Source organism: Oreochromis niloticus, linkage group LG5, assembly GCF_001858045.2.
Source record: "Oreochromis niloticus isolate F11D_XX linkage group LG5, O_niloticus_UMD_NMBU, whole genome shotgun sequence".
NCBI lineage: Eukaryota > Metazoa > Chordata > Actinopteri > Cichliformes > Cichlidae > Oreochromis > Oreochromis niloticus.
The window spans coordinates 28055446-28072457 of NC_031970.2; the positions used below are offsets into that span (position 1 = coordinate 28055446).

At 38.5% G+C, this 17012-nt stretch overlaps 2 long non-coding RNA genes across 2 annotated transcripts; one reads left to right on the top strand and one right to left on the bottom strand.

Annotated features, from left to right (window-relative positions):
* Positions 1 to 768: 768 nt before the first annotated feature.
* On the bottom strand, positions 769 to 9842 carry LOC102081766 (uncharacterized). Its single transcript, XR_003220178.1, has 3 exons — positions 4241 to 9842; positions 3545 to 3601; positions 769 to 3110 (listed from the first exon to the last, which is right to left on the bottom strand). It is a non-coding gene; the product is annotated as an uncharacterized LOC102081766 (long non-coding RNA).
* Positions 9843 to 9866: 24 nt separating this feature from the next.
* LOC112846952 (uncharacterized) lies at positions 9867 to 13855 on the top strand. The gene is made up of 2 exons (XR_003220179.1): positions 9867 to 13612; positions 13693 to 13855. It is a non-coding gene; the product is annotated as an uncharacterized LOC112846952 (long non-coding RNA).
* Positions 13856 to 17012: the final 3157 nt, after the last annotated feature.

Genomic DNA, 17012 nt, shown 5'->3' on the forward strand with positions numbered 1-17012 from the left:
GTGTGGAGTCAGCTCACTACAGAGCAATAACCAGCAATGGTGAAGCAACTGCAAAATAATCCTATGAGGCTATTGCCCAACATCACAATGCTTATATTTGGTACTTTACTGTAAGTGTCTGTGGTCTTTAAGTTATCCTGCCACGGTTTTGATTGATTGATTGATTTTATTTAGTTCCAATACATATTAAGACAGTGATAGTGTGCAGGTAATAAGTACCTGAATAAGGAGCAGTAAAAAGTAATCATAAAAATCAACCTATTTCCATAGTGTACCTCTTTTGGAAGCATTTTGCATTGCAGTGATGCCATGTCAACAAAATAGCTTGAGCAATAACATTAACTCCAGTACATTTGCATTTTTCTTGTAGAAAATGTGCTTTGCTGTTCTCTGTGATTGACCCCAGTAATCTCAGATAAAATGGTCACACAAACCAGATGGTTTCCAAGGTGCAGTGCACGAACAGGAGTGTTTTCATTCATTTGTAGCACAGCTGGTCACATCTTAGGCATGTCCCTATTGCCCAAAGTTACTCTGCAAAAGCTTTGTGGGGTGGCTGTAGCTCAGGTGGCAGAGCAGGTCAGCCACTAATCAGAAGGTTGGTGGTTCGATCCCAGGCTGCCTCCTGGCTGCATGCCAAATATCCTTGGGCAAGATACTAACCCCATGTTTGCCTACTGGTGGTGGTCAGAGGGCCCGGTGGCGCCAGTGTCCGGCAGCCTCGCCTCTGTCAGTGCGCCCCAGGGCAGCTGTGGCTACAATGTAGCTTGCCATTGCCAGTGTGTGAATGACTGAATGTAGTGTAAAGTAAAGCGCTATACAAATGCAGGCCAGGCCATTTTGTGAAGGGTAGTGTGTCATTGTGTTGCCACAACTCAGAAATCTGCACCCATAAACCATTTTGTCTTTGTTGTTTTTTTCAATAACAACATCTACATTTTCTGTAACTATGTAACTTTTGCAGAGGTACTGGTCTGTCCCTGTTGGGATCTTTTGTTAACGTTTTGCTCAACAATCTGAACCTGGGAAAACAATTGCCCTGTGGGATTACATCGGAGCCGCTTCACGGTAGCCAGTTGTAGCTATCTTTCTCATTATTGGACTTCTTCCAAACATTTTTGTCCTTATTAACAATCTAGACCCCATAAAGTTTGAAAAATACCACCAGGTTTCAAAAATAGTGGAATTTTTTTGGTTTCAGTATGACTTGTTACAAACAGATTCAACTCCCTCTAGGGCAAACACATATATTGATCTACAAGCATGAGGAACTGTCATCTTTCTAGATTTGAATGCATGATTTGGGGGAGAAAGACCTAACTGATAGACAGCTGATAAGCACGAATCTATAAGCCATGGGGACTTTGGCATGGACATATTTTGCGGTTTGTTACCAGTGGGTACCGTAGAGCAGTTCTCACTCAGAATTTCTTCGGAGGTAAAATGAAAGTTGTTTTGCATCTAATGATTTTCTTATGCCTTTTAAATGAGCTCCTCTGAGTGTTTTTCCTTCACTAGAAACTCCTCTTTGTCAAGTGAAGGCTGTGTGCAAGTAGAAATGGAATGGTGGACCCAAAGTGCAGACTCTCAGAAACGAAAAAGGTGAACTCGAAAACAGCTTTAATGGTGAACCGGACCAAAAACTAAACTGAAAAAATACAAAAACTAACCAGGCTAGTAAACAGAACACACAGTACTGAATGAGGGTAGATCGCAACACAGACAAAGGAAAATACAGAGGAAGCAATCAGTGAATGGGAGACAGGAGGGAAACACAGCTGAGGCAAATCAGGGCTGACGAGACAAAGGAAGTAACAGCAGACACATTAACATGAGACACGGACTTTCAAAGTAAAACAGGAAACACAGACTGGACTTACAGTCACAGACTCACAAGCAGACACTGCAACAGAGGGAACAGAGACGTGGGACCAGGGCAGACACAGACACCGACTGGACACAGAACAGAGGGAGTATGGAAACCCAAACTTAACAACTACAAAATCACAAACCAAGATGAACCGGGGAAAATAGAAATGCAAAACAGAAACCAGAACATTCACAGTAATAAACCAAGATGAGAACACAAATAAAGGTACAAAACTGAAAACACTGGGTCAACGACCCAGGTACCCTAACACTCTTAACCCACCCATGCAGCCGATCCCAAGCTAAATAAAGAATTATTTCCAAATTCCAAATGCTAGATTAATATTATGGACAGATTTCTATTACGCATGATTATTTTCTCACTTAAGGTATCATAAGAAGTTGCTTTAAGGAGCAAGATTTTTTCCTTTCACAATATTGACTGATTTGCTCATAAAACAAATAAATACACAAGTCTTCAAATATTCGTATGGCCTGGATTCAGCAGTTCTTGCGGTAGCAGTCTGACATGCCACTAGCACTACACCTGATGACAAGCAGCTTTGTTTACCGTGTGACACGTGCAGGTGCTCCCACTTCACAGGACCTAATAACTCATGTCACATTCTTCAGCTTCAAAGTCTATTCAGTCAGTCAGTCAGAATGTGTGCTCATGTTACATTTTACTTCACATTTAGCATCAAAAGGTAAAGTTTTCATAATCCTGGTGAGCTTATTATGGTTTATCTTGTCAAGTTTTTATTAAGCATGTCACTACCAGTGTTGGGGCCCTTACTTTAAAAAACTAATCTATTAAACACATTATTTATTCTACATTAATAATACATGTAATGCATTACATTACTGAACTACAGAAAAGAAAAAGAAAAAGTAACCCACTGCAATACTTGACACACTGTTTTTGTATTACTCCTTAACATGTCCTGAAATGCATTGTCACGGAACTACCACTTACAAACCTTACACTGCCAGAAAGAGGACAAACACACAAACACGTTCTTTTAGTGTTTATGTTGGAACACAAAGCTGAAAACACAAAGTAAAGGTATAAAATCGCTGGACTGGACTGGGGTCACCATACACTCAGCCTCACTCTGGGTTCTTCGCTAGCTTGGTGTTAGCATGCTGTCTGCGCAGATGCTTGCATCAACTGATGTGCTGGCAGTAGAATGCAGATCTTGAACACAGTTTGCACTTTAACATTGGGCTCTTGTCCTTAGCTGCTTGTAACACAAGTGCAGAGAAATAATAAGGCATGTTGTATGTTTTTTCGTTCTACCCACCCAATGTGCAGATAATTAAAAAATCGTTGAAACTCAGGTAACAACAAGTACAACTTATTACTGAATACAGCACAATAGTGCATTACATTACTGTTTTAAAGAAAGATGTAATCCGATTACACCCACTGGTTACTATACATAGGATTATATTTCTTTCTACATCCCAGACTAGCTTCTTTTTCTGTCCTAAAGCCAATAGGACGTCTGCTTTAGCAGTAGCCTCATTGTGTCCAGGTAGATTAGCATTGAGACAGCACTGTGGCAGGGGGCTCCTTGAATGACCAAGAGACCGTCTCTGCCTCGTACTCTATTCACCCTCCCCCTACTTCTTCAAAACCCAACGTCCACGAAAGAAACAATGAAAGGCTGACCTGCCACTCAGTTCACTACAGTTCATCCACATCTAGGCCTTGAGGGGCTCGGAGCGCCTGAGTGCACACACAGTGGTAACCTTGACTTATGAGTTATATGGATATATCACAGTAATATCATATAGGAAGACATAGATATGTACTGGGGTTAGGAAAATGAGTGCAGGGCACATTGAATAATATATCAGCACTACTACCAAGAGTGGACCAAGAATACTGTATTTGAACCCATGAATGGGTCAAGGAAGAGCAGAAAAAGTAAGAGTAAAGAAGACGAGGGAAGAAATAGAGAGAAAGAGTGAGAGAGGGTGGGTGAGTGTGACAAGCGCCATAACGTCCTCTGAGATGCATTTGGACACAGTGAGCATCTGTCAAAACAAGGCAGCCTCAACGGCCGCCTCACTAATGGCTATGGACGTGAGCGACAGAGGGGTGGGAGAGGTGGGGAGAGACACACAAGCCTGCTGCTGCACGTGCACTCACACAAATCACACATGCATACAAAGGCACAACAGTGCGGACACTTTTTTTTGTTTGCAGCAAATCATTGATACCAGATTTGTACAAAGCTACAGTGTAATAGCTATTGAACTATTGTGACGTTCGTGCATGAGCGCGTGCGTTCGTGTGTGTGTGTGCATTCATGCACCCGATTATGTTGGTTTCTGTGTGCAAGCGCAGTGTGTGCATGTTTACCTTCCAACTGTGGTTTTTGGTTGTCAGATACTTTCCACCATCTCTCATTGTGATGAATTGGGTGCTGTGTCAATCAGTCATCTGAATTGTTTTTTTTTCCCCTTCTTCATTTTTTTCAAGGCACTTTGGGCTGAGTTGTGTTCACTCTCCATTTCTCTCTCTCTCGCTCTCTCCCCCTTTCTCTCAGTCTTGCTGTCTCTGTACAAGAAACATCCATAAGAAATCATCATTGGATTTAAATCAATGTGTTGAAAGAAAATGTGACTATACATGGCAGTTACACACATATGTGCGCATTGTTGTCAGCTTACCCTAACTATAATAGAAATCCTTTTTTACAGGTAACATTGCCCTATCTGTTTGATAAGAAAAACACCAGATTAAATTTAAAGTTATATGAGACATGTACATCATAGTTCCCCCTCAGGTGTGTAGAGAGAGTGAACAGGAACAAAACAGTACAATGCTACCCAAATCTTAACCGCCTAAGGCTACTGCTGCTGTGCGTACAACAGCAGCACATGCACAAAGAGTAGCATTAGACCCCCAAACTAAATTACTGCTTCAGTGAAAAGTATTCATTAATTTTCTAAACCCCTATGATTTATACTTAATAATGTGCTCCTGTTTTTTGTGGACATTTTTCTTTCAAAGATCCTTTTAACTAAAATGACATAAAAAGGGTAAATAAAACAGTTGATTATGAATATAAAGACTTGGTGAGTCATAACGTGGCAAATGCAAATACACTTGGAATGCTGGCTACCAATTACTGTAATTATTCTTCATTCAATGTTAGCAATTAGGCAGAAATGAGTAGAAATGTTTCTTCAGAATTCAACTAAATGCTGTTATTTAATGATGATAATTTGAATTCATTGTGGGAAAATTAAAAGGAAACTATTTTTTAAAACAATATCCAATATTTTTTTCAAGAAAATATTCATTGCTTTTTTAAAAGGTTTGCATAAACCGACTGCCGATTTAAACTTTGACCTGTTTAGCAAAAACGAGGAATCTTGGATGCTAAATGTATTTTTGGTTAAGAGTTCTTGTAGTAGTGCTCAAACAAAACAAAACAACATTTTTAAAATCCAAAAAAGTACCCTGTTATGTGCCCATGCCCAGTCAGGAGGATTGATATTAAAGTACTATAACTTAAGCTGGATTTACACATGCACTGAACTTTCCTAGACATTATCTGCCTGATGTGCATGTGAGAACAAAAAAGTCCAACTGCTGAATATGAATTTGATGTGATGAGTTATTGCGCCTTATTTGCATTCTATTTATTATGTGAGAGACAATTAAAATGGGTACCGTAGCACCTCAGATTCTTTCACAAGAACATGTAGCTCCAGTTCACATTCAAGTGCAAGCTGCAAATGCTCTAACACAGATCACTACTGATTTCTATTTCCATGATTATAACAGAAAACACAATATAATGTGTAAAAATGTTATTAAATGCTAGTTCAACAGTCTTTAACAGTGCTCTGCTTATCTTATCCAGTCTGGATACTAGACTGACAAAATTAAGATATTGCTATACATAATGGATGCCCCTTAACACACCTAAAAAAAAAAGTTATTAATGCAAAATCTTCTACAAGTGGAACACATCGGGTATAATATATTACATTAATACTGCTTGTAGATTAAAGCATTACAATATCATAAGCACATGAAAGTTTGAATACACATGAAAATAGTTGGTGTTATCTGAAAAGAATACTATGTTGACTTGTGACTGGTGATTGGTTACTACAAGGCTGAAAACCATTGTTCATTTTAGTCAAATTGTGCATATAGAGGGGAAACTTGTGGAAAAATATTTTTTTTTGGTGGGACCAGTGCCTGTGCCTGCAGATGGTCAGGCTATTAATAGTTATGTCATAACTGATTACGACAGAGCAGCCTTCACATCGCATCACATCGAAATAAAATGGAACATCCACCTACTGTAGCTTGATCCAATCAGCCAGCACCCATTGCTGATGTGGACGTTGCCATCTTGTGCTAACGACATAATTTGGTGCCGGACTGTACACAGCAAAAATCAGCCCATGCACTTGCATGAATTAGTCATACTAATCTAAATTTTACCCTGGCTCTAATAATAATGTCAATACCACAACTACCCACATAGTATTATTTAAAAACTCTAATAGACAATAAATTTATATGTGTACCTAACGTCATGTTTTTAATAATTAACATTAGAAAATACTCTTCTATCTGTTGTACATACAGCCCACTCTTTACCTTGGTTTTGTCTGTGTAAAGAAATTGTTAGTAATCATTTTTGTCTTCATTTGTATAAAACCTGAAAACCAAATGCACCCAATCGTGATTTTAATTACTTCACGAAATCAACAAAGTTCTATTTTTTCATCATCAATATAAGTCCAGAATCTACAGCTAACACTGTGCTGAAAAAATACAAAAATACAAAAAGATATACATTAGTTAAGAAAAGTAATGTGTTACATTACTTAATTACTCCCTGTTACACTACTCATTACAATACTTTATAATGTGGCATGACACACACTGTCACATAATTACCATTTAACAACATAAACCTGAAGCTACAGTCCCACATGATCACACAAATCCCTATCCTAATGATGAAATACAAACGATCTTTCTTTTAGAGTTGAGACATGAACACAAAGCTGACAACACAAAGCAAAATTGAAAACCAGCCCATAAACTTCAAAGCAACTATTACTGCAGTTTATCTGTAGAAACACTGAGGCTACAATGCTGCATTTCTGACTGTTCATTACTCCTGTTGTTACCTGTTGAAGATCAGGCTCTGGGTGCCGGCAATGACGTTGCGTTCTTTGCTAGCTTTGTGTTAGCATGTTCTCTATTCGGATGTTTGCAAAGAGCCGATGTTCTGCTAGCATGCAGTTATTTCAGTCCTGGATGTAGTTTGCACTTTGCAATTATACTGTTTTGTACATGAAAATAAAAGGAATGTCCATATCGCCACTCTTAAAAAAAAAAATCAAAAACGCTCTACCATTTTGCTCCCTGCCACATCAGCTAATGATAGTGTACATTTGCAGGAGGGAAAATAAATGCTTGATGTTTTTCTTTCTTTCTATCCACTCAATGTGGATAGGATAGCTGAACGCAAGCAATGGCATGTTTGTAAAGGCAATAAATGTAACATAGTTACTGAATTGAGCACAGTAGTGCATTTATCAAAAATATTGTGCTTGTTAATATACCTATAAGGATATTAAGTAAGATAAGTCTGTTAGATTAGTCCAGTACATTAATGTGTAACACATAAGCTGTGTGATTAAGACTTTTACTTTACTTTTACCAGACAGGACTCAAAACACATTATTCAGGGACAGCTACAGTTGCCGTGGGGTAAGATGAGCAAAGAAGACAATCAGGACCAACCTCGGTCTGGATGCCTCTCCCTTTCTTCCATCAGTGTCTTGGAGGAACAGCATTGGCAGATGTGCTACCGATTCCCTGTGGCTGATTTTGGAAACATCCAAGAGTTTGTAGCTGGGCATGCAACATCTCTCAGGCTTTTCCCTCATATGAAAATAATCATAACCCATAACCATGATGATGCTGGTGGATTTCAAAGAAAAGTTTTTGGCTCAGTAAATAAAAATAGTTACCTTCCAATACATAACATTTAATTATTGATATCATAAGAGACACCCATTATTTACTATATATAGCTTTTCATTAGCCCCTAAAAAAACGCAGTGATCACTGTCGGCCTCTCTCAGTTTTTATCACCACTATTTAGTTTAAAGCTCAGTTTTTAAAACCTTATGATGTAACTACAGCCCAGCCCATGTAGTAGTAAATGAATAACTTAACCTCATATTGTGGATGGATTATCTCAGTTGTTCTCCTGACTGAAGTTTGGTCTGTTTACAGGATACTACCATGTGACTGCGTTTGTCTCTAACCATCAGGAACCCTCACATTAACTTTTATCAAATGGAAAAATGTTAGCGTTCATCCTCTAGCTTCACTGCGCTAATGTGTTTATATTATGCTAACCATAGCTATGTAGCTAGCCACCACACAGCACATCATTATTTACCAGGTAGCCCAACTTCAGTAACTCTAAAAAAGTCACTGCTGTTTAGTTTTCGGTCTTCATTTATGTCGGTAGTGATAGCAGAGCTATACGTTTATGTTTTTTCAGAAATCCCTCAGTCAGAACATGGTATATTATGTTCGGGTGGAAACTAGCGAGCTAACTCCCTGCTAACCTCTGACTCTGTTAAACTTCAAAAATTCTGTTTTCGTGGATGCCTGTATGTTAAACTTAATTGTTACACCTGGTAAAGCAGCAACGCTGATCATTTTATTAAGATGAAAGAATTTAGACAGTTTGTAACTCTCAGTGATGCTGCAGTGTTCATTTGACATTGGGACCTGAAGCGGAGTTTGGACTTGGAAACAACTAATGGCATTAGAGTTAAAGACCGGATTAACATGGGAACAACAAAAGAAAGCAAAAGAAAATAAACAACACTGATTTTAATACAAAGGGTATTTTTTCTTTGAATTTTAATGTCCAAAAAAGTCTGTTAGTACCTACTTCACTCAGAGCTGTGGTTCAATAACTAGCTCCCTAATAGAAAACATCTTCTTGGCCTCCTTTGCTGTCGCTTATTGCAGAACATCCTGCAGAGTTTAGTTTGACATGATCTTCAAGCAGTTCCTAAGCAGTTTTTTCTTTTTCTTTTTCGCAGTGCCATTGCCTTGAGCGGTTGTGCTTGGTCTGCAACAATGGTTAGGTGGGTCATGTGTTTCAAAGTTACATCCTCAATAATGCCAGTTGAGCAAATTATTGCACTAGATTGATTTGATTTTTTCACCAATTAAATCACTGTTGTGGCTTATCTGTATACATTTTAGAATTAAAAAAAGAAAAATCTATGGTATTTTTTATTGATTATAACTAGACTGGATATTAAGAAAAACTAGTAAAATTATGTTAGAGCTACAGAGTTATTCTTGTAATTCATAAGATATAAGATGAGTTTTTTCCCAGATGACATTTCTGTGCTAAATTTGTGCTAGACTGGCACTCCTGGTAGGATTGGGACAGATTTAAAAAACCTGCAACAACAACTGAGACATAACCAGTGACCAACCAGACAAGGAAGAAATCACACCTACTGCTGGCACACACACACCGCACCATGGTTAGGTCTGGATAAAATTGATATGATTTGACTGACAGCTCTTGTTTTACGATCCTTCAGGTTAAACACACAAACTTTCCCTCTTTCTCAGTTTATGTGTTTGTCTCATACACACACACACACACACACACACACACACACACACACACACACACACACACACAAAGAGCATCGCGTGGTGTGTTTTTGTTGGGATTTTGACAAACAACAACAGTGACCTTTAAGGGAGGCGAGGCAGCATGGCTGTGATCACAGGGAATGGAAACGGAGCCAGAGTGAAATGTCAACCGTCCCTGTGGTCTTAGCACTGACGCAAAACTGCCAGAAAAGGGAGAGAAAGAAAGAGTTTGCATGTGTGAGTGAATGTGTGACAGTGTGTGTGTGTTAATCTTGCAATGGGGGGGGGGGGGGGGGGGGGGGGGGTGTTCTTTGTGTCAGTGAGAGAAAAATGCATCACTAGCACACGTGTGTGGCAGAAGAGAGCACAAGAGCATAAGAGAAACGAAGCTTGCACTCTTTGAGATTCATATCAGTCATTCATCTGGTCAGATTACAAAAAGAAATCATCTCACATAGCTGATGCATCATCACTTCCACTATGTCAGGGAAGTTGCATAGCAGTCAGAGATAGAGTCATTACAGTCATATGATTGATGTGTGAAATGGCGTGCAAGGCATGAGGTACGATGGTGTTGATGCTTTTACATTGTCCTGATAATGATGCTCTTCCACGAGGTTGTGAATGAGAATAATTTTGCATGTGGGGCAGCTGCTGAACTCACAGCAGCAATAAATGTAGCAGGCAACTTCCACCATTCATACAAATGATATATCAAATTAAACCCTGCATAAGAAACACAAGCATATGGGCACTATCTGAATGTCAAAATCTGTCCAGGATTTGAAAGTTACACCTTCTACCGAGTTCAGTGACTTCCAGATGATGTGAATTACACAGTGTTTGATCCTTAAATAGTATTCCTGAGATGACATAAAAATGTGATTCCAAATTTCATAGATAATGTTGATGTTTAGCTGATGTTTTAACTTTATCCAATAAATGATATAAAAGATTAGCTGCTGTGATATCACCCATTGGTTTCTGAGCTTTGAAACCTTGAGATGAGTGTTCCTGCCATCACCATTTTGGTTGCACGAACCTGATTGTGAGGATAGATAAGGGGCGGGTCTTGGTGTAAACACACTCACTGGCTAAAGACCTATGAATGACATCTCACTTGTCAGAAAGCGTGTGGTTTTGTGGCAGAGATCATTTTTCATTTTGAAACATGGTTGGAACAAAGTTTACAAAATAGAATTAATTCAGTACGACTTAGAATGAGTTCCTGAACCATTAAACCCAACAGGAAGCTGTTTACAGAAGTGAGGTCAGAAAGCCATTTTCCCATAGACCTCTACAGGATAGAAAGTCTTTTATGACTTAAGCTTTCGTCATCTGGGGGCTTTCAGTCAAAATGCAGGTTTAAGGCATCTTAACATTGGCTTAATTTTTCCGACCTGGAGGCTGTGTGCATGTTTTATACTGTCTAGGGTTTATTCAAGACATTCCATCAACTTTTTCGAGTGTGTGCATCTTTTCTTTCACTGATTAAATGTTCCATGGTCAATTATTTAGATCACAGTGTAATTCTTCCCAGTTTAGAATTATTTTTTGATGTCCAACTATTGAACATACAATAGTATTGTAATTAAATAAGTATATCTGATGGTTAAATACAAAGTACCATCAAGCAACTCATTTTTAGAACAATTTCCCTCAGGATAAATAAAGTATTATTAATCAATCAATCAATCAATCAATCAATCAATCAATCAATCAATTTTTCACTTTTTGCAGCCCGGCAGTTCTTGCAGCTGATACCATGGAGACAGTTAAGTCACCACATGGTCCTGCTTGCACACTCTACTCATCCTTTTTCCTTCTCTTCCCTATTTTGTCTTCATGCACACAAATGTCAGTAAAGTTGCACTATTTCAGCATCTTGCTCAGCTGGAGAGAAAAAAGCTTTAAACAAGTGACATTTTTATTAGTTGCAGTTTATAAGCTATTCAAAATGTAGCAGTTGATAATCTGGAAATTTGAAGCTTATTTGTTATATGCCAATGAATTTTAATGTATTCCATTTTAAACAGAGGATCTGTTCATTATGTTTTGTTGTTATCTGGTTATCTATCATATTGTAAAAGATCATTTCATGGTATTCTATGGTTACACCAGACAGTAAATGCAGACAAAACCTCTGTTTTATATTATTGCACATTGAAGTTTACAGATGAACTATGTTGCAATGGTGCAGGGTAGACTCTGATATCCATGATTGCTGTTAAGTTGGGTCCAGAGTAGCAACAGAGATATTATGGCACTCAAAGACATCTAAATGAAAATACAGTGGAGAACAGCAAAAATGGTGGTAGAAGCTTTTAAAACTGCTTATTTGTGTACAAAGTCAGCAAACTTAAAAAAACTTTTTTTTTTTAGCAGATTTGATTGGATGTTCAACACAGTAGATGCAATTTTGGTTTGGTCACTGAAAATAAAAGCTAATTTATATAACTTTTCATAATAAGTGCCCAGATGTGTTTCAGTATGCTGCTGGCTTTAATAACACTTAGCTATTTTTTGCTGGCTAAGATGTAGAAATCAGCCATAATACAGTAGCTTATATAACATCTGCTTATATTCTGTAGAGTATAGTTGCCTAAATCCACAGTCATTACACTTTAGAACCAACAGCAGCAGGTCATCTAATCACACTTTATCCACAAAAAAATCTGCAGTCATGGTAAAGTAAACCCTCTCTCTAAAACTTTATGTATCCGGGCCTAATAGAAGAAATCATCCAGTTTTTATTAGCTTCTAAAAATATTTAAATAGCGCTCATATAAAGAATAAATCGTGACATATTATATGGCATCATTTATTTTGTAAAGACTAAGCCAAAATGCAGAAGTGGTGCATTAAAAATAAAGTACACCCCACGATTCAATAGCTTGTAGAATCACATTTAGATGTATGAATTTAGCTGTTGCTTACATCATTATGTTATGTTATTCATTATGTTATGTTTTGAATTTCCCTCGGGATAAATAAAGTTCTTCTTATTTTATCTTATCTTATCTTATTATTTTTGCCCACTGTTCTTTAAAATGCAGCTTGAATTCTTTGAGCTTTATTGGCATTCACCTGCACAACTTCTTTTCTATCTTTAGCTGTTGGAGAGCTGGCCTCACATATGACTCTAGAATACTGCAAAACAAGCCCCAATCATTACCCTTCCACCACCATGCTTGCCAGTTATAATGAGTAGTCTGTGCTGACATGCTGTGCTTGTGGGCCTGTGTACACATTATGCCCAAAGATTTCCACTGTTGTTTTGTCTGCCCAAAGGACAGTGTTCCAGATATTTTGTGGTTTGTTCAGACACGACTTCCAAACCTAAGCCATGCTGCCATGTGTCTTTTTTTGTTTTTGTTTCGAGAGAAGACGCTGGGAAATTGTTGGAATCATGCCATGCTTGTTCACTCTTGTAATTGCACTATGAGGAACTTTAACATTCGGCATGGTAACTACAGAGCCAACTTTTGAACAACTTTGAACAACTTTTATTTTCTACTTGTGAATAATCTTATACACTGTGGAGTGATGAACTTCATATTGTTTGAAAATTACCTTATAACCTTCTGGAGATTAATGGGCACCAACAGTTGCTTCTCTAAGATCTCTGCTGAAGGCTTTCTTCCTTTGCATTAAAACACACCTGAATGCTCCAGACCAGAAATCTGCTAAAATGTCAGCTTTTTTAAAGGTGGTCATACTTGCCAATGTTCAATCAATCAGTCAAGCTCATTTGGCTATCAGCACCTTCTTGCTACGTTCCCTCTTTATGTCAGGGTCCTGGGTCTGAGCGACCCAGGGACCCTGAGTAGTTATGGACTAATATTATAATGTATGTATTTTGTATTGCTGTCCCTCGTTCTCCCTGCTTGTAGATATGTGTACGTAGGTATGTGTGTGGGTGTGGCCCTGGCAGGTGATTGGCCACACCTGAAGACCTTGACACACCTGCAGCTGATCAGGCCTCGTCGGAGGAGCTACTTGAGAGTGTGGCGGAGCTCTCTCCGACGCTGGATCATTGCGTGGCTTCACGTTAGTCTCTCGACCAGTTCTTAGTTTGAGTCTCCTGCATTATTGTGTGTCTGACAGCTGCCTCTCTCTTATGTCCCCAGGAGTAGCGAGAGACGAGAGGGCAGCGAGCACGGGGTGCTCATCACGGAGAAGCGGAGACAGAAGCACTAACACTGGGAAGAGGACACGTCACGGGAGTCGGGAGAGCACGGGATTTATTGTCATGTTTTTCCATCAATGTAAATAAACGCACTGCTTGTACTACGAGCACCGTGCCTGGGTCCTCCATTCCCCATATCCCCACGGTCTGCCATGTCAAACCATGACACTTTATTCTTTTGGAAGTAGTAGTAATGATCACTACTGCTTCACATACTGCTTCTGCACTTTGGCTTAGTATTTGTTAAATAAATAATGGTACTAGGTGCTGTGTAATGTGTTGTTTCTCATCTGAGGTTGTATTTACCTCATTTTAAGACCCACTAAGGACCAGAAGATCTTTATTATGTCCTGACACGTAAAGCCTTCAAACTACAAAGACCTTATTGTAGGTATTTTGGTACCCAAAGGCTAAAGTATGACCCACTGAGGAAAATGGGTTTTCACAGACAAGTAGAACTTCGTGTACAGAGGGATAGATATATGCTTGCAGAATTATTCATTAAAAAAGCCACAAATATGTAGCATTGCACAACTTCAGTCAACCATATTTCAATGTTTTGTACTCACAAGAACCTTTGTATTTGTACATTACCCCTTAAGCATTGTCTGTTACAGGGCAACACAAATACAAGTGGTAAAACTTCAAGAAGTCCGTGGAGAAGTGTTGCCTTTGAGACAAACTCGGAGAAGAAATTTTGCCTCCATTGTTGTTCTATAAAGCCTATTGCACACAAGCTTTAAATATCACACAAAAACAAAAATAATGAACATATCAGCATACTTTTACACATTGTCAGCAAAAAAGAAAATGTCTGTCAGTGCTTGGACCAATATTTACTGCATTCTTACCATTCTCAGACCTATATCACTTGTGATATTAGAATAGAAAAGATACCCATTAAAGGTTAAAGAGTACCAAGAATAAAACTTCTTTATTTCACTCAGACACCTTATTCTTTTACTTCTCACCATTACAGTATAGAAAAATGAGAGTCAGTTTTAAAGAATTAGATTCTAATTTAAGGGGCTGTTTGCTTTCAATTTAGATTATTGTATTAAATGTAATAACTAGCATTGTATGTCCCATATCATGTATAATATTCTATATATTCATTTTAGTTATCCAACCATTGTGCTTACTCTTCTTACTCATGTGAAGTTTATTAAGTATTTGGAAAAGTGAAGAAGCACATGTTTTGGGGCTTAAGCTGCTTTCAAACTGTCGTTTCACTTAGTTCTATAAAGATCATAAATGGAAAGGGCCAGAGTTTAGTGTGCTGCAAAATAAACCAGCTGCAAAAGACTTATTAGTTTTGAAATATCAAGGTGAAGTTTTTTCTTCAAGAATAGGTTTTAAAAGTAGAAAGACACATTTTCAAAGCCTTTCATTCAAGCTTCGCTGACTACAAAAAACAGCCTTACAATCAATATGATGATCTCATGCGGTTTACAAGAAGGGAGCTCAAGAGTAAGCTAGTTCTTACTTTCTCTTGTAAAGTCATATAACAGAACAAGAAATGGCAACAAGTAATATTCCTGTAACCATTCACATTTTTAGAAGCATGGGACAGGCTCATTCATTGGGTTTCTTATAATTCATCAGTGTGCTACAATGGTCATGATATTAGCTAAGGCTAATGGCCATTTTCTTTTGTACTAAGCAGTCTAACGATCCTCAAAGTAGCCCATATAATAATAGGCAAAATAATAATTATAAATAAACATAAATGCAAGAGGTTCATCACGACAGGGATTTAGGGGTTCCTTGCTATCTAAAAGATGCTCTTCATTTAGGTTCCACTTGATGCACACCAGTGACACTGGGATACAGTTTGATAGGGCAGGAGAAGACATAGCATGTGGATCCTTCACAGTTTGAAGTCAGGAGCCCGTCTGTTGTAGCAGTATGCATCCTGTAGAAATGTGCCAGCTGATAGAAAGGCATGTGGGGGGGGTGTCACCTTGGGGGCTTTATGCTATTTGAGACAATATGAACTGTAACTAACCCACCCACCCACACACACACACAGACATACACATATACATACACATAGATACAAAAGCAGAACAATTGCACATTCTGTTTTTTCCACTGTGGGAGACTTACATTTAATCAAAAGAAATTAGATTGCTGATTTTGCTTATGGATACTATAGACCAGTAATCAAATTTTATTGTACTGTGTTCCACAATTAACTGCATCGCATTTGTATTTGGATCTATCATATTGTATCATACTGTGTCATATCCTGTTACTATGTTGCATTTCATCATATATTTGTTTTTGTTTCGTTATTGCATGTAAAGCATACGGGCACCTTGTGAGATCATGGTATGTAGCACCTGTTAAAAACAAAGGAACATTCAAGACACATTTGAGATACAAAGGGTACGCAACATTTCCAATGAGGCACGTACATGCATTCATTGTGTTAATGCAGATGTTGACTCACGTAAAAGGAAGAAGACGTTCATGGAAAGTGAGGCGCACAAACGTGACTGCATGTGTGTGAATGAGTGAATGGGCTTCTGGGCTGTATTGGTATTTTGAAATGTGATTGACAAGGGAGAAGTCTATTAGGTGAGATCATTAACAGAGTTGAGCCTGTTATCTCCCCAAGGCAGCCGTGAAAGGAGACAGCTGATTCACAAGGAAGCTATTGAGAATTTCAAAGGTGTCGTCTGACTGATTTGGGCCCAGGCCCGCGTCACACTGAGCCAGCGAGCCAAGTTGTTCCCGAATCTGCACTGATCAATGTGCCTTCACATCCTCCCTCCTTCATTCTGCCTGGCTGTGCTGCATTTTCTGAAAAAAGTTTCTTTTTCCTATGATTTCTTCAAGCATTTTAAGTCTCCTTTTGTTTCTACTTTGCTAACTTTGCATTTTTCTTACTTTGTGGTACAAATTGTCTTCTCTGCCGTGCTGCATTTTTCAACACGCAAAAAAGTTTGCTTATACTGAACACAACTTAATCCACGCAATTAAGCATATAGAGACAACTAATCAAACTAAAGTTCTGCAGAGGCGAGCCCAAAAGCAAACAAAGTTAGTTGATTTGCTTACACTGTACTTCCCATCCTTGTTTTAGCTGCATGAATATTTTATGTCCTTTTTGTTTATGGTGCATGTGAGCATTACTTGAGCAGCCATCTCCACACCATGAATTTCTTTGAATACCAAATCCAGTTAACAGAGTGAAAACTATTCTCAGTGGCTGAATAAGATCTAAGAAATTTGACTGCAGGGGCCACATGCTCT